At 45.0% G+C, this 19032-nt stretch overlaps 1 long non-coding RNA gene across 2 annotated transcripts; it reads left to right on the top strand.

The window, feature by feature from the left end:
- The first annotated feature begins 1317 nt into the window (after positions 1-1317).
- LOC137727242 (uncharacterized) lies at positions 1318-19032 on the top strand. Of its 2 annotated transcripts, XR_011067771.1 has the most exons (6): positions 1318-1416; positions 1463-1664; positions 2556-2639; positions 2797-2896; positions 17518-17582; positions 18338-19032. It is a non-coding gene; the product is annotated as an uncharacterized lncRNA (long non-coding RNA). The 2 variants fall into 2 exon arrangements; XR_011067772.1 differs by lacking the exon at positions 2797-2896.

The following is a 19032-nucleotide window of genomic DNA, read 5'->3' as shown; positions in this document are numbered from 1 at the left end:
CGTTTTTACCTACCAACACCTCTTTGACATATATTAATTGTTTGACGTGACCTTTTCTTTTCTTTTCGTTTGTTTTCTTACAAAAAGAGAAAGGATAATGTTTGTGTCCTCTCATTGAGTGCTTGTCTCTATTTAGGATTAGCATACTTTTATCGTTTGAATATTCTAATTAGAACTGTTAAATTTTTTTTATCATTATCTAAAAATCATATATGCAAAAAATTATTCAATTTAAAGATCTTTTAACCATATATATATATATATATATAACAAATAGACGGTTCGTCATTAATATACTACTTGTCACCAAAACCGTTAAATGGTTTAACGTGTGTGAATTACTAAACATTTTCTAAATTGAATGATTTTTGCAAATGTGATATTTTGATGATGATAAAGAGAACGAACAGTTCCGATTATGACAATCGAATAAAAAATGTTCGTTAATCATAAGTGGAGAGATGAGTAAGTCCCCCATGAGGAGGACACAAACATCATCCAAACGGAAATGATGAAGATGATTTTATTTTTCTTGAAAAACACAAGAACAGTTTCTATTTTAATTTTTCAGCAGTTAAAATTGAATCTAAGATAAGATGTTGGATTGTTTGTCAAGGATGCTCAACGGTTTGGCAGGGGTTATTATTGTCAAGTCATGAGTCCATTCCAAATGCCCACTTACTTTTGAATGAGGACTAGCAAATGGTTTCAAGCAAGGGAAGATTTACGCACTTCTCCTTTCACCTCCAGCATTCCCCTCCTTTGTCTGTTGATACATTCTCCCATAATTATTCAATCTAACGCCTAGAAATGTTACTATGGCAAATAGGTGATGGTTCCTTCCTTCCAATGCGTGAACAGGCATTTCCCTTCGGCAGAAAGGTTAACCATGAAGGTCCTAACAAGAATTCAGGACCAAATAAAAGCTGTATCTAGGAAGTATATGTTTTATAAATGTGAGTGTCATTGAATTGAGCTTGAACCTCGCTGCAGTACAAAATCCTTTCAAATTGTGATGACAATCAAATGGTTAACGATTTGGATCATCTTTCGCAAGAATGGTCATTCAATTAAGACTAAAAAAATAGACGGTTTCATATTACTGAGTGGAACTCCAAATGATCCACTTTTTCTTGCCAAATTATATCTCTATATACTAAAACTCAGTGAAGTGGTACTGTGGATGACCAGTGGGCGAACGATTTTGCCCCTGGCTTTTTCCTCTGGTTGTTCTTCTCTTTGGTTTTTGGGGCAGTGAAATGCCACTTTTGCCCATTGCTTCCACGCCTCTGTCATGGATGGATCCTCTATTTGGACTGTGTTCTCGATTTTTCTTTTGCTTTCCGTTTCTTTCTCACATCTTTCTCACAGATCTCTCTTCTGCTGTTCTCGGGCTTACTAAATCTCACCTTCCAGGTGTGATCAATCTCGCCTTCCAGGTGCGATCAATCTCGCCCTCCAGGTGCGATCAATCTCGCCCCTCAATTCCCTACATAATCCTCTTTTTCCACGTCTCTGCGCCTATTCGCCTGAACAAAAACCCGGATCCATTGCTTCCTCTAAAATCAAACCCTAATTTTGCCCCCAAACGAATTGGAATGCAGTCAAACTCGATATCTAATTCGAGTTGCGCCGATTCTAGGGATCTAATCTGGCATTTCCAGGTGAGTTTTGCATGTTTATTAGCGTTTATGATTTGGGTTAATAAAATTCCTTCCCTGTCAACCTCTATCTGCTTATTTCAACATTTTTAGTTGAAATATTGAACTAGATAATTGGAAGATTTGGGTTTCTTTGAACTTCGTAGTCTCAATAGCGTTTTGGGTTTAAGTTTTATTAATTGGTTAGCGAAAATGGGGCACCAGTTCTTCAAAGGCTTCTTTGAAGCTGTGATGTATAGTATAGGGTAATCAGGATTTATGGGTTTCTGTGTAATCACGGTTTCTAAGTGTTGTGATACATAATTAGGGTAGTCAGTAGGTTTTATGAACTGACCTAAGAAGTAAAGCTAAATAGTTTAAGTTGTCCTGCAATTTTTGATTATGGGTTCCTTCAAATTTATTAGTATTTTGTATGAAATCTGCTCTTTTAGGCCGGAGGCCATTGTTGTTCCATGTTAAGCACCAAGGAAACGCAACTGAATTGTCTTCCAATTTAAATTTATTTATTTTATTTTCATTTTTTTGGGTTACCGATTGTGGTTTTGTTTTTGTTTTTCTTTCTGTTTAAGGTTACTATGATGTTTTTTGTAAATTTTTGTTGCTTGAACATGGTGCATGGTCTGATATGTTTAATTTTTTTTTTTTTTTACATAAACTTTTGTTATTCTTTTTCGTTTAGTTCATTTGAATTTGTTTTTAAAGTCTGTTGATCAAAGAAGTGTCAAAACTGAACAGGTTTTCTGGATGTATTTTATTGGATTTCAGTAGACAAACGTATCTTTGTTGATCAATCTTATCTCTATGTGATCATTCTCTTCGTGTTATAAATATTCAAGGCTGCAATTTTCTTTCTATCTTTATGATATTAATTTTTTTTTCTATTGATGATTGTAGGTTTTTGATAAAATTCACCTTCACAGACTGACTAAAAATATATAAAGGCTGTTGGTGATTGGTATAAAGACAAAACAAAAAAAGGTATGAATAAAATGTTTCAGATTATATGATTTGATTTGATTTTGTAATGTACAAGATTCTCTTTATATTTTTCAGATTAAATGGGTTTAGGACTGTATTGGTTAAATCTATTTAAATTTTTGAAATTTGCTATGAACAATATTTTGGTTCATTACAGGGCTTGGTGGTTCTACTTTTGATCTACATAGGGTTGAGAAAGAGAAAAAAAAAAAAAAGACAATTTTATTGGCAATCAATATAAAGACAGAATACAAAAGGTATTGTTGGATGATATCATTTGGTTTCAATTTGTGACCTATGATTTGCAATATGGATTAATAATGTCAAAAAATTTTATTCGTGCTTATTGTCTATTTTCTTCTTTTTGTATATATTTTTTTTTCCATGATTGATTTTGAATAAATTAACATTTGTTTTTTATGTAAGTGGCAATTTATAATAGATCGGTATGTCCCGTGTTTCTTTTTAGGCTTAACTTTTGTTAATCATGTAGTTGGTTTTTTTTATAATTGTCAAGACGATGATTAATTTATAAGGTGTTTATATGTGTTTGGGCCCAAAAATATTATTGTTGGGCCGAGCAGCAGGATGTGCTCGGCCCAGGGTGATGATAAATACTATGGGCCGAATAATAAATCCCGGATCAGCTGGCAGGGTCGGCCAAATCCTATCCTAAGAGGTCCGGATGAATAGAAAAGGTTGAAGAAGTCCTAGTGCGACCAGGATTCTTGACCGGCAAGGGATGGAGTCTCGAAAAGAAGGAAAATTCAGAATCCCAGTGGGAGTAGGCTGGATCGGGTTAGAGTCAAAATAGGACAAGGACTCCCAGTCCAAATCAGAATTGGTTTCAAGGAATGGGGTACTATAAATACAAGAAGTTATGCAACAGAAAAGGACCTTCAAATCAGCATACAATTACCCTGTGCAAAACCTCTCAAACACCTTGAGATTTTTCCTTTTCTTTTTCCTGCCGACACACCTTCAGTTTGGATAAACAGCACTGTGGAAGCACCCGGCGAGCACCTTCAGTTTGGATAAACAGCACTGCTGCCGCAGAATCAGCCGACCAAGAAGCACCTTCAGTTTGGATAAACAGCACTGCGTCGAGGTCGACGGGTTATCTATCTAAGTCTCGGTCGAGAAAGGTTTTCGAACCTTTGTTGGCAGAGGTCACCTTGCTAGCCTTCTCGGCATAGTTAGGTGTTACGAATTATATTGCTCGGCGTACTGGTCGCCGAGTAGTTTTATGATTGGAAACTCACAAGTGAGTTTCAGGGTTCGGCATTCCGACGGCCGAACTACGTTTACCATCAAGACATACATCACGTTCGAGTACCTGTGCCCATACAGTTTGGTCTCGATTCGACGTGCTTATACTTTCACGAATATAATCACAGTGACCGAATCGGGCTTGGACGATTTGTGAACTCCGCAGAATTAGCAGCCTTGTCTTCAGGCTGTAGAACCCAGAGACCGAGAGTGTTCCTTCCTCGGTCACAATCGCAAGATAGAGAAGTCAGCGACGCGCTCAAAGCTACATCAACAAATTTTACTCCTCGGCCAAGCTCGGCCGACGAGTTGGCACGCCCCGCATTCGACCGAATGACGTAGTTAGCTTATTAGTTACTCGGCCTGCGCGCCACGTAGGTTTTGTAATTTTTAGGGTCAACATTTTGGCACGCCCAGTGGGACCTTTGTGCTAAACCTTCGGAGTTCATGACCATTGAGACACGGTCTACGAAGCAGAAAACAACCATGGGAAAGTCAACGACTGACTTGCCAGTGCAAGGCCTTGGGCAGGATTTGCACTCTACAAAAAATCCGATCATAGTGGCGCCGCCCGAGGCCACAAGTGTAACACGCCGAGAGAATGAAGTCTGTCTCGGCGGGCAACCTTACAACCCAGCAGTCCCGAATCAAACAGCTGGAATGTTCATAGAAGGGATTGTGGAAGATTGTGATGACGATGGTGGGGAAGGTTCCGATCCACCAACTAAGACATTCCTTCGGAGACGACTAGATGAACAATATCGTCAGGTCGAGCAGTCGATTGGTCAAAAGATGAATGATTTGCTAGACGCAATACGTAGTAACAGCGATACACAGACCAGAATGTTTGAACTACTGGTTAGTAAAGCCTTCGAAGATGGCCAGGTCGGCCAACCTCGGCAGCTCCCGACGAATGTTCCCATACCAGCCGAGAGAGGGTCTGCTCGGCCGCAACCAGTCCCCTTAAAAAGAAGAGGACCAGGAAATAGATCCGAGGGACCAAGCTAGGGAGAAGAAGCCGCTTCCGTAAATATGACCGAAGTCCAGAGAATGATTGATTCAGCCTTGAAGAAAGGGCCGAAGTTTCCAAAGTTCATCCATCCATACCCGGCTTATGTGGAAAGGTTTGAATACCCACGAGGATTTAAAATCCCTGATTTCAGCCTCTTCGCCGGGGAATCGTCTCTATCCTCATTAGAACATGTGGCCCGGTTCACAGCGCAGTGTGGAGACGTCAACAGCGACTTCTACAAACTACGTTTGTTCAATTTTTCACTGACGGGATCAGCTTTCGCCTGGTACATTAATCTTCCACCCAATTCTGTGCAGAGTTGGGAAGAGTTAGTCGAAAAGTTCCATGAACAATTCTATCGGCCAGGGATGGAGATGTCCGTATCATCCTTGGCCAGGATGGCTCAAGCATCCGACGAATCTCCGATGGAGTACTTAACAAGGTTTAAGTCGGCCAAGAATTGGTGCCGAGTACCACTCCCCGAAGTGGAGTTCGTCAGGATCGCCCTTAACGGATTAGACATGGAGTACAAAAAGAAATTTCTGGGGGCAAATATTCGGGATATGTACGAACTTGCTCAACACGTCGAACAATATGATTATCTGCTTCGAGAAGAAAAGATATCAAAGTCACCATCCCGAGGGACGTTGTATAAGAACCCCACGGTTAGTTATGCATCGGCCGAAAGTGAAGAACCTCAGTATGTTAGTGTGGATGCGGCCGAGATAGTAATAGACAAACCCTATGTTTGCAAGGCTTTGGCGCAAGTAAATACCAAAGACACCAAAACCCGTTTGGCCGCCGAGGAAACGGGTAAGTCATCAAAAGTGTACACTTTTGATATCACCAAAGCTGATGCAATTTTCGATCAATTATTGGCAGCAAAAATCATCAAGCTTCGGCCGGGACATACTATCCCTAAGGCCGATGAATTAAAAGGAAAGATATACTGCAAGTATCATAATTCTAATAAGCATGCAACCAATAATTGTGTTGTGTTCCGGGACACAATTCAAAGTTGGATCGAAAAAGGAAAGTTGAGATTTCCGGAAAAAATGGCGGTCGATGTTAATCCTTTCCCTTCAACAACGATTGGCATGGTGGATGCTCACCTTCCCAAAAACAAAGGGAAGGCCGAATATGTCCCGGTGCAGCATATCCGTCAACGACATGGTCAAACAAGACTAAAGCTTGATATATTTTCAAATGCACCACCAATGGAACAACTGGGGCCACCCGCTGATGAGCCTATGACGAGGTCAAGTGCCGACGAAACTCATGAATCAAAGGTGTTATGTGACCATTGTAAAACACTAGTTGAACCTGGGAAGAAGACATCTTCAACACCACCAATGGCCCCTACGGCGTCATCAAAGGGATTAGGTCCACGACGTCAAGTGTTTGATCGACTCGGCCCATAAGTAAAGCCGAAAGAACAGACCTCGGCCAGGCGGCGTCTTGATTTCGACGCACCTTTCTATAATGAGGATTATTACTCGCGGAATACCAACAGTTCGGGCTCGCCAGCTGATCGCAAAACTTTCAAGCCACCCAGGACATCAGATCAACGCTGGTACAGTTATAACTCTCCAACTGGCTTGTATACGACGCTATCTAAATCTCAAAAACGTCGCCGCCAACGGATAGATTGCATGGCTCGGCGACGAGAAGCGCAAGCCAGCCCGGCCAACCAGTGGTAACCAAAAAAGGCCGTGGAAGATATTAGCGAACGGCCAACCCCGACTATCATGACCGAGTTAGCCGAAGGGAAGAAAGTAGCGGATGCTGATTTCAAAACCACCATTGAGGAGGCTGAGAAACGTATTTAGATCCTTCTCCGGCCTGGGGAAACGAGAGCTCGTCTAGAGTACTTTAGACAAGAGGCCGAAAGGGAACTTTCTCCGTTACCACCGCGCGAGCCGTTTATCAAAATACGGCGCAACTTACACCCTCCATTCCTCGGTGAATCCATGGAATACATGCGAGAATTTCATAAGAAATACTCCGCAAATGACTTGTACGGACTCCCCAAGGCATGTCAGGAAGCCCTCGACTTAGCGCTAACTTGTCCTGATGCTGAGCAAATTATCCAGAAAACTTCTGATCCAGCCATTAAAGCTAGGTTTCAACATATACGGGAGGCTCGGGTCCTTGGTTTTGAGGTCGATCCTTATACAGATATCGACGCCGCCGATTTACCCTTTTCGCTCGAAGACCTTCAGCATTTACGCTATCATTTCGAAGTCTTCTCGGCTGTATCACTCTTCGGCCTCACGGCCGACGAGGAAAAACGGATAGCACGTTTGGATACATATCTAGACACGAGGAACGCCCGTATTGCATATGAAAAACGAGCCCGTGTAACAAAGGACCAACATAAATCTTCGGCAGTCTGCATCGTCGAAGGAAATGGCTCACCCGCACTAGATTTGGTTCCCACGTCTCAGATACCGGCTCTTACCGAGGAACTCAAAAGTTTGATCGAGGATTTTCCGACGACTGCTACAGGGGATAGTTCTCCAGAAGACGACGACCATGACCCAATGGGCCCCTCGGTCCTCGAACATATGGAGATCAGTATGGTCCACGTTCTACCAGCTGAATTCCAACCGAGTACCCACCAGTCAAGTTTCTTGGACGGGGACGTAGTTGCCGAGGAAGCAACACAAGTAGACTTCGTCGCGAACAACGACGACAGAGAAAACCAAAGCGGGGATAACCTTAAGGCAGCTTTGGCCGAGCTATTTCCCCGCTTCCCCTCGGTTAATCTCCAACACCTGAAGCCGTTGTACGTCACGGCTCACATCGAAGGTTTTCCCATTTCTAAAGTATTTGTCGACTGTGGAGCCACAGTCAACATTATGCCAATATCCGTCATGAAGGCTTTACGCCGTTCTGATAATGAACTCATTCCGTCAGGGATCACTATGAGCAACTTTGTTGGTGACAAATCTCAGACCAAAGGGGTGCTCCTGTTGGAAGTTAGCATTGTCGGTCGTCAACACATGACGGCGTTTTTTATCATTGATTCCAAGACCGATTATAATGCATTACTTGGCTGCGACTGGATCCACAAAACCAGTTACATTCCTTCATCATTATACCAAGTCCTCATCTTTTGGGATGGTAAATCGGTCGTAGTTCACCCAGCCGATAACCAACCATTTGAAACCAACATGATTCAGGCTCGCTATTATGATGATCACGTAGGCTACATCACCCTCCAAGGCCTCAACAAGGATGGGCGGCCGACGAGAATTTCAGTACAAAAAGTGATTGGGGTCGGCGCCGAGACTGTCCAACAGGATTCGGCGAGACTTGGCTTGGCGAACTTGGTCATCAATGCCTATGATTGAGCACACCACGCAAGAACGGCGTCAGGCCGCGGTTTCATCTACAATGGAACGTCTGCTGGCCCATTGGTACGCCATTACCAAGCAACCACATTCTGGCGTCAATTTAATCGAATTTCTGGCCGAAGCAGATAACGGCCCCGTTCTATCTTTCGATAAAGTTCAGGCTGCGCCGACCGAACTCGAAGACCATCGACCTCAAGTCAAGGACCCGTTAGAGGAAGTTAACGTAGGCACGGCCGAGGATCCTCGAACATTGTTTATTAGTGCGTTACTCCCACCGTCCATGAAGGTCGAACTCCGTAAGCTACTCCACGAATTTAAAGATTGCTTTGCGTGGAGCTATCATGAAATGCCAGGCCTCGACCGAAACCTTGTAGAGCATGAGCTACGCATCAAGGAGGGGTGTAAGCCTTTTCGACAGCCTCCTCGCCGATTTTCGAACGAAGTACAACTCGGCATTAAGGAAGAATTAGTTCGGCTTCTAAAAGCCGGGTTTATTAGGACCGCTCGGTATGTCGAATGGTTGGCCAATATCGTCCCCGTGTTAAAGAAAAACGGTGCCCTTCGCATTTGCATCGATTTCCGTAATCTAAATCTGGCTACTCCCAAGGACGAATATACGATGCCGATCTCAGATTTATTAATTGATGCCGCAGCTAATCATGAACTGCTATCTTTTATGGACGGTCATGCGTGTTACAACCAGATTTTCATCGTGAAGCTGACGTCCACAAGACGACTTTCCGCTGCCCGGGGGCACTTGGTACTTACGAATGGGTAGTCATGCCTTTCGGCCTCAAGAATGTCGGCGCCACATACCAACGAGCCATGAATATGATCTTCCACGACTTAATCGGTACAATCGTCGAAGTTTATATCGATGATGTGGTCGTAAAATCCAAACGTCGTCAAACACACCTGGACGACCTGAGGCAAGCGTTCCTTCGCATGCGAAAAAACAACCTCAAGATGAACCCGGCCAAGTGTGCTTTCTATGTTTCGGCCGGTAATTTCCTAGGATTTTTGGTGCACCATCGCGGCATCGAGGTCGATGAAAATAAAGCCCGCACCATCATTAGCGCCCCACCTCCGACGACAAAGAAACAGCTCCAGTCATTTCTCGGGCAGATAAATTTCCTCCGACGTTTCATCGCCAATTCGGCCGGTAAAATGAAAGCATTCTCTACGCTTCTTAAACTAAAGGAGAATGACCGATTTGAATGGCGCGAAGAGCATCAAACCGCGTTTACACAAATCAAGGTGGCCCTTTCCACTCCGCCCGTGCTCGTTCCACCTTGTCGCAACAAACCCCTTAAATTATACATTTCGGCAGCTGCCGAATCCATTGGTTACCTCCTCGCGCAAGATAATAATGTCGGGCGAGAACAAGCTATCTTTTACCTTAGCCGAAACCTGAATTTCCCAGAGATTAATTATGCACCTGTCGAAAAACTTTGCTTAGCGTTGTTTTTTGCCGCATCCAAGCTTCGGCATTACATGCTCCCAACAGTTACGCAGGTCATCGCCCAAACAGACGTAATTCGTTACATGCTGACTCGGCCCATTGTCAAAGGCCGAATCGGGAAATGGACGCTCGCCTTATCCGAGTTCAGCCTCCAGTATGTACCCCAAAAGGCCGTCAAGGGGCAAGCCCTCGCCGACTTCCTGGCACAACACCCTTCCCCTTATGGTTTTGAAGGAGACGACGTTGACATCGGTTTCGTTACCACCCGCGATACCCATTGGACTATGCATTTTGATGGTTCCAGTACTTCGACCTCAGCGGGTATCGGTATCGCAATTCAGTCGCCTGACCACTGCCGATGGTATTTTTCTCTCAAGTTAGATTTTAGCTGTACCAATAATCAGGCCGAATATGAAGCCCTCATTATCGGCCTCCATGTTTTACATGATCTGCGGGCCCTTCGCGTTCTCGTCCTTGGTGATTCCGAACTTGTAATTAACCAACTGAACGGCGTGTTTCGTTGCATGAGTTGTACTTTAGCTCCCTATCACATGGTCGCTACCTACCTGGCCGAGTCGTTCGAACGGATCACCTTTGAACACATCTCACGTATCCACAATACCGACGCCGACGAACTCGCCCAGATCGCCTCCGGAGCACAACTCATGGGGGGCAAACTAGGTCGAATTATGGGAATTGCGACCACGGGTCAACGCTCGTACCCCGCCTTGATCAATCAGCAAACTCTCCAACGCGCGCACGTAATACGTACAAGGGTAATGTCGCTCCCATCCCTACTAGAACGAGGAGATCCCATAGAAGTATGCGCCGTCGAAGTAGAACCAGATGATTGGAGAAAGACGATGTTACGGTACCTCGATAACCCCAATGGGAAACACGACCGAAGAACGAAGGTGCTCGCCACGAATTACGTGTCGTATCAAAATGAATTATATCGCAAGGGCGAGGATGGTTTACTACTATTGTGCCTCGGCCCACACGAGGCTGCCCAAGCAATGCCCGAGGTACATGAAGGAATTTGCGGGGCACACCAGTCTGGACGAAAGATGCGCTGGTTGCTCCAACGATACGGTTATTTTTGGCCCAATATATTAAAGGATTGCATCGAATATGCACGGAGATGTGTATCGTGCCAAATTCATGGACCCGTGCAGAGAGCCCCGGCCGAATTACTACACTCGGTTACTAAACCATGGCCGTTCAGGGGTTGGGCAATGGATGTAATTGGCAAAATCACGCCATCATCGGGGGTAGCGAAACACGCGTGGATAATTGTAGCAACTGACTATTTCACTAAGTGGGTCGAGGCAAGGTCATACGCCGAATTAACCGCTAAAGAGGTATGCTACTTCGTAGAGGAGAATATTGTGACCAGATTCGGCGTGCCAGAAACGATCATACCTGATAATGGCACTATATTTACGGCTGATAGGTTTAAGGAATACGCGGCAAGGTTGAATATCCGACTCGAGCAATCTACGCCGTACTACCCACAGGCAAACGGGCAGGCCGAGGCAAGCAATAAAGTGTTGATCGGCATCCTTGAAAAAATGGTAAAAGAGAAACCTGGTTTGTGGCATTTGAAGTTAAATGAAGCGTTATGGGCATACCGAACTTCACCCCGATCGGCCACTGGAACCACGCCGTACGCGTTAACTTATGGACACGATGCTATGTTACCGGTCGAGTTGAGTATAAGTTCGTTGCGAGTAATCGAGCAGAGTGATTTGTGCAGTATTGAATACAGTCAAGCGATGCGACAAGAGTTAGAAGATTTAGAAGAAAGTTGAATCGACGCGGGTAACTTATTGATTGCACAAAAGAAAATTGCCGAGCGAGCGTATAACCAGCGTGTAAGACAAAAAACGTTCGGCGAAGGAGAATTGGTTTGGCAAACTGTGTTGCCTGTTGGAATTAAAGACCCCAGGTTTGGTAAGTAGTCGCCAAATTGGGAAGGGCCTTTCATCGTTCACAAAGTCCTCGGCAAGGGAGCATATCATCTAAGAGATCGGACGGGTTCAGTTCACAAATTGCCGATTAATGGAAAGTTTTTAAAGAAGTACTATCCAATTACATGGGAAATGCAAGAGTAAGACCATTGTGTTGATAGCAAAATGACCATTGGATTAATAGCAAAACGACCATTGTATTAACATCGAAAGAATCATTACAAGAACAAAATACAAATACAATGGTAGATTTCTAGGGGGTCGAGGGGAGAAAAGTCTCAAGGGCAGCTTTCAGCTCCAGCCACTTCACTTCGCCCAGGATTATCTCAGCCTGCCTGGTTTTCTTGTTAAACTGCAACTGCTGGACATGCCGTGCACCGGCAGCGAAGGCCGTCAGCCGAGCCTTGTTAGCCTCGAAGTCCTTCTCAAGCTCGGCAGCGGCGGCAGACCTGTGCCGTTGAAGGTCAGAAATTTGATGCTGGAGGTCAAAAATCTGGCGATCAAACTCAGTCAACTTCGCCTTCTTAGCTTTGATTGCCTCCATCTCAGCTCGGCCGGCCTCTTGCGCGACCTTGGCAGCCTTCAAGTCATCCTTGGCTTGAAGGGCTCGCTCAAAGATGTAGAAATGTTGCCGAGTCCGCTCCAGGAGGTCGGTGAGGAAAGAGATATTCTCCGTGCTCAGGTGACCACCGCTGGCAAGGTCATTGAGACACTCTCCAACAGAGTCAAGGCCCTTGCATCGGAGAGCTTGGGAGGCATTAAGAGACAGGACTTCGTACAGCTTCACGAAGACTTCGGCCTCGGGCACGGCGCCCGCTGGTTCGGCGGGAGCAGCAGAAGAGCCGGCCTCACCGGTCGTGCTCTGAAGAAGAGCGTCGAGCTCCACTTCCCACGATGGCTGCACATAAAAAAAAAAGAACTTTGTGAAGGAAAGTAGACATCGTGATATAGTGCATAAAGAAAAAGGGAATTGTTTTAGACCTGCCGAGAGGAGACTTCGGCCATGCCCTCTGGGTCATTGCTCGAACCCAGGGAACTTAATGGCCGAGCCCAGTGCCTTAGACCGCTACGCAATTCACGCGGCCGATGAAGGTCATCTACATTTGATGGCCACGACGGCGGCCAGGAAATATAGACAACGCCCCTCGGCGCATAAAATTGCCGGTGAAATGAATGTTCGGGCACCTGACATTTAATAGTTTTAAAAAACATGTGTCACGAAAAAATCAATACAAAAGAAACGAGACTTGCAAAGGCCGAAGAGACTTCCTGTGGAGGAATGGGAGGATCTTCATCCTGCGGATGGATCGGCGTTTTGACTGTGGCCTCAGGATCGGCCATCGGTCTCTTGCCACGATCCGCCGCAGGAGAGCGCGGTCGAGCGGTCACCTCGACTACTGGAGGAGGATGGACGGGAGGAGAGTTGACTGGTCGACGGCGGCGTTGCAGCGGGACTTCGTCACTCTCGCTCTCGACATCCTGAAAAAAAAGAGAAAACAGTTAGCATTACGACCAGAAACCTAAAGAAACAAGTAGAAGCAGAATTATACCTCCAAAACGACCGTTGGAGTCGAGGGTGCCTCGGCAGGCGCAGCCGACTTCCCCATTTCAGGTGCCACGACCGGCTCCGAAGCTGGAGCGGGTGCGACGATTGGATCGGCCGGGGAGACGGCTGGAGGATTCGAGGTTGGAGATGCCGCGGCAGCCGGCACAGATGGATAGCCAGCAGGAGCAGGCGTCCCAGTAGTGTCACTGGGGACGACATGAATTTCCCGGTCGCCCTTCTTCGCCAATTTCTTGACGCGTTTAGAAGAGCGAGGGGCCTCCTCCGCAAGCTCGGCCTCTCGGTGGGGGCGCTTGGAAGGGATCGTCCGCTCGGTGACAAGGGTTTTTTTCTTGGGCACCAGCTTCTTCGCCTTTGCCACCGCAGCGACCACTTCGATCGTCCTCGACCCACGACCCCCTGAAGAGCAAAGTAATTAATAACAGAGATAAGAAATAAAACAAAAAGAGGAAAGAAGCGGAAATACTACCTTGGGCCGACTCCTTAGGTTGAGTTGAGGATGTTGATCTGGGACGGTCGCCGAAGATCTTCCTCACCAGATCTTCGGCCGGGGCGCCGAAGAAGTCACCGGTATATTCCTCCCACCAGTCCCCGAAGGTGTCGGTTCCCAAAGATTCAGGAACCGTCGGCCGAAGCCGAAATTTCCTGCACTTCTCTTGGAACTCCTGGTCCGACGTCTTGCATTCCCTTTCAGAGGAACCAGTAAGACGTCCCCGACTCAGGAGAGACCGAGAGGCAAGCAGGGGGACTGGGCAGCCTTGAAGATAGCCGAGCTGCCGGGCGAGGAAATGGGGGTGATAAACCTCCCAGCTGGCTCGGCGGGCATCGCAACCGAGAGGAAGGTCGCGAGCCAGGACAAACGACTCCCAGCGCTGACGGATGACCGCATCCTCAGACTCGGCCCATGCTGCCGTGGGGAGCCTAAGCGAGATGGGTACTCCTGGCGCCGGCACACCAGGAACTCGTCATCCGAGAGGACGTCGAGGCTGAGGAAGTGTTTGAAAACCTCGTCGGCTCGGTGAGGTGACGCTGGTCGAGAGGCCAGTTGAAGGCCGAGGGCGGCCGTTCGCTGGAAGGCAGGAACCTCCGGTCGAAGGGTGGAGAAGTAAACCTGCAACCAGAGTTGGAACACCCAGAGGGGTCCGTTCTGGTGCAGGTCAATCTTGCCAATGGTCGCCTCGGCCAGGCAACGGTAGAGGTTGGCGAGTATGGCTGGACTGAGCGCCAGCGAGCGACCATTAGCCAGTGCCTGGGCCACCGGCATGTTCTCCACCAGGCATTTATTTGACCTGGTACAACAGATGAATTTGTTGTACCAGTAGAAGAGGAATGCCTCGTGCTCTCCCTTCCTAAGGCCTTCTTCGCCTCGGCCGGCGAAGTGAAGGATACGAGTGTTGTAGTTGAAGAAGTTCTTGTGGAGCTTCTGAACTTCTTCCCTTGAGGGCTCCCGATCGCCCCGGTTTAGCGTTTCGACGACCCTTTCGTCGAATAATGCCTTCAGGTCGAGAGGAGAAGGGTATCCGGAAAGGGCGGCGTCAATGGGAAGGCCGGTCGGGGAAGTCCCAAGGATGGCCGATACGTCGAGGACTGTGGGGCCGAAAGGGCCGAAAGGCAGGACCATGGTGTTGGTGGCCGAACACCATAAACTCAGGGCCGCCATGAGCAGCTCCTTATCCATGGCAATCTCCATGGTTGACAGAATAATGGCATCATAGATGCCGAGAGCCTTCCACTCCTTGGAAAAGAATGTGCTCATTCGGTCGACCCAGGCAGCCCAAGCCGTGGTGGTCGAGGGCCAGGCTCCCTGAGGCCGCGCCAAAGTCCACTTCGACCAGTCGAACCCCTGCAGCAGGGGTGTTAAACACTGCTCCTTGAGCAGGTTAGTTACAGACGACGGCACTGCGTCTCTGAAGAGGGGACCAAGAATCTGGTGGGTGGTGGCCATGTCATTTTCAAATCGCAGCGTTTTGACGGCGCTCCAATCGATGAAATCTTTGCATTTGTTAACTTCATCAGAGAGTTTTGATATGAAGGAGGCCATTATTAGAGATGATAGGAGATAATTTGGAAGAACTGGAGAAAATGTTGCAGAAGGAAGAACTAGAAGGTTTGGTTTGAACGAACAAGGATGGTAAATTTGAGATTTTGGGAGTTCTGAAAGCGTAAGAGGCGAATGGCAGAAATGTGGGTATTTATAGGCTTTTCAGAATGAAGATCAAACGCCTGGAATTCAAAAAGCACTGGTTCAAATTGGGGGGAAATTTAACCGGGAAACCTGCTCAATCATTTCGGATATTTTGGGAACCTGCAAAGATGGTTTCGAGGAGTCGAAAATCCAGGACGCACGATTGCGTGCGGCGCCAGTTTTAAGGCATTAATGAGGATAAGACGTTCCAGTTAGTGCACGGTTTCGAGGCCCACGATTGAAAGTTTTAAGGACGGCGGAGAATCGACACGTGGCCACGCGTTAGGGGTAACGAGGAAAGTGCAATCATGTCTCATAAATGCACAGGAATAACGGTCATTAAGGAAGTAAAGTCCAAAAAAGCAATAAACGTTTTCGCTTCCTCAAGGTCGAGGCCCGACCAAGAGTTAACGGTCGGCGACCTCAGAAGCGAGGGGGCAATGTTTGGGCCCAAAAATATTATTGTTGGGCCGAGCAGCAGGATGTGCTCGGCCCAGGGTGATGATAAATACTATGGGCCGAATAATAAATCCCGGATCAGCTGGCAGGGTCGGCCAAATCCTATCCTAAGAGGTCCGGATGAATAGAAAAGGTCGAGGAAGTCCTAGTGCGACCAGGATTCTTGACCGGCAAGGGATGGAGTCTCGAAAAGAAGGAAAATTCAGAATCCTAGTGGGAGTAGGCTGGATCGGGTTAGAGTCGAAATAGGACAAGGACTCCCAGTCCAAATCAGAATTGGTTTCAAGGAATGCGGTACTATAAATACAAGAAGTTATGCAACAGAAAAGGACCTTCAAATCAGCATACAATTGCCCTGCGCAAAACCTCTCAAACACCTTGAGATTTTTCCTTTTCTTTTTCCTGCCGACACACCTTCAGTTTGGATAAACAGCACTGTGGAAGCACCCAGCGAGCACCTTCAGTTTGGATAAACAGCACTGCTGCCGCAGAATCAGCCGACCAAGAAGCACCTTCAGTTTGGATAAACAGCACTGCGTCGAGGTCGACAGGTTATCTATCTAAGTCTCGGTCGAGAAAGGTTTTCGAACCTTTGTTGGCAGAGGTCACCTTGCTAGCCTTCTCGGCATAGTTAGGTGTTACGAATTACATTGCTCGGCGTACTGGTCGCCGAGTAGTTTTATGATTGGATACTCACAAGTGAGTTTCAGGGTTCGGCATTCCGACGGCCGAACTACGTTTACCATCAAGACATACATCACGTTCGAGTACCTGTGCCCATACAGTTTGGTCTCGATTCGACGTGCTTATACTCTCACGAATATAATCACAGTGACCGAATCGGGCTCGGACGATTTGTGAACTCCGCAAAATTAGCAGCCTTGTCTTCAGGCTGTAGAACCCAGAGACCGAGAGTGTTCCTTCCTCGGTCGCAATCGCAAGATAGAGAAGTCAGCGACGCGCTCAAAGCTACATCAACAAATTTTACTCCTCGACCAAGCTCGGCCGACGAGTTGGCACGCCCCGCATTCGACCGAAGGACGTAGTTAGCTTATTAGTTACTCGGCCTGCGCGCCACGTAGGTTTTGTAATTTTTAGGGTCAACAATATGGGTAGGCAACTGGATTAGTGTTTTGATGAGAGTTTTAATTTTTAACGGTGTGTTAAATTATGTATGTAGAAAGTTATCGTTTAATTCTTATAACTATGAGAGAAGAGACATTTGCTCTAATGGAATTGATCATAAAACGTTATGGGTAAAAGTGGATGTGGTGAAAACATCTGATTTTCAATAAAATTTCCCAACTATGTTCTGTGTTAGTCTTTTTTTCTGTCTTTCTCTCTCTTTATATATAAATATATATTTAAGTATTGATAAATACATGCACACACACACATTCTAAGGTTAAAACTTGACTTCTTATAAAAGATACGGTTTCCTCCTGAAAGTTATGGGGAAGAGAAAGCAAAGTAAAAGAAATAATTATAATCTAGTCTTGGTTATCAATTGGGTGAATGTAGGCTTCTCTGTCTCTGTAAATTTGTATTGGTTTTCTATTTTAGGTTGATTTAATTAATGGGGTCTGTTTTTGTTTCAGATTAATTTGGTTGCTGCTAAAGTAATCAAACATTGAAAGCTTGGAACCAGTGATCTTTCAAAGAGGTTGGTTGTTTTGATTTTTTTCTTTTTAGTTGTATGAATGTGGTAATATGGTTGTTTGTCTACATTTATAATTGCAATGTTTTGTTCTGTTTCTTATAGTTTAACTGTTTTGTTCACTGTTTGTTTTTTTCTTATTGTTTTTCTTTTCAAATATGTTTTGCAATCCGGTGGTTCATAATCAGTTGTGATTATTAATTTTTCATTATGGCTGAAAAAATTATAAATGATGAGAGAACAGATGGTATAAAACGAAAGCAAAATATTGATGACATGGATTGTAATGCGATTTTAGATTTTGACAGTCGGTCCAAAAAAATGTGTAGAATGAATTGTGTACAAGACTTTGAAAATGTTGTTCCGTATGCGGTTAACGCGACTCTTTCGCAAAATTTGTTGGTTGAGAATCGTTGTTCATCTAGCAAGGCACCTGTTAACAGTGATGAAATGTTGAATCCTCTCTTGCTTAAAAAACAAGTGTACACACGTGATCAAAAAGGCAAAAACATTGTTAATTTGTCAGATAACATTGAAAACAGAGCATCGTGTGCTCAAGATCGTGTTCTCATAAGTAAGGGTCAAGCATTTTTCCAAAAAAATAGGATTGGTGCGTTTCAAATTCAGTTATTTCATGTTTATGTTTAGGGTTTGTTTGATCACGTGTTGTTGCTAATCTTTTCCTTTTGTTTTTATTTATTTTTCTTCTTTTTTTTCTTTTTTTTTTGTTTTGTTTTGTTTTTGTTTTTGTTTTTGTGTAGGTGTTGTGAAAGATTATGTGGACTTGGGTGATCAGTGTACATTGAGGTGTATATTTTTGGTTGAAAGAATCTTTCAAACAAAGTTGGAAAAAAATTCAACATGTTTTCACTCTTTGTTGTCAAGAAGGAAAAATTAAATTTGAACCTCCAAAACCAACGCCAACTTTTTTAGATTGCTTGCTTGAGCCAAATGGAGGTAAAGCAAGTTTATCTTTTCGAGAAAATTTTAGAGCTTACAACTCTATGTTTTCATTTACTTCTATCGGAGCAAAAGTTGATAACTCAATTAATGATGGATCAAGTCCTTACATTTTTAAAATTAGTGGTCAAGTTTGTCATTTAATGGGATCTCTTTTACCTATTGGCAATGAGTCTCCAAAATTTGCTCAATTATATGTTTATGATACATATAATGAAGTTCAAAATCGTCTCAAAGCTTTTAATTCTGATGGAAAAAATGGAAGGCTTGATGAAAGAATTGTTCAAGAGTTGATTAAAATGTTTGATGAATTGAATGAGGTAGTCAAACTTTTTCGAACAGCAAGAGATAAATTTGAAACAAATGGTCTTATGAATTTAAGAATGACTTTATTAGGTAGGCAACCAAATGATGGGAAACAATATGATGAACCAACAAGTGATGAGATAGGTGGTTTAATAGTTGGTGATATAGGTTTGTTTGACTCTAATAGAGA

This window comes from Pyrus communis, chromosome 3 (assembly GCF_963583255.1).
Source record: "Pyrus communis chromosome 3, drPyrComm1.1, whole genome shotgun sequence".
Lineage (NCBI taxonomy): Eukaryota > Viridiplantae > Streptophyta > Magnoliopsida > Rosales > Rosaceae > Pyrus > Pyrus communis.
Note: the sequence above shows the minus strand (reverse complement) of the source record. Positions and strands in the feature narration are given on the sequence as shown.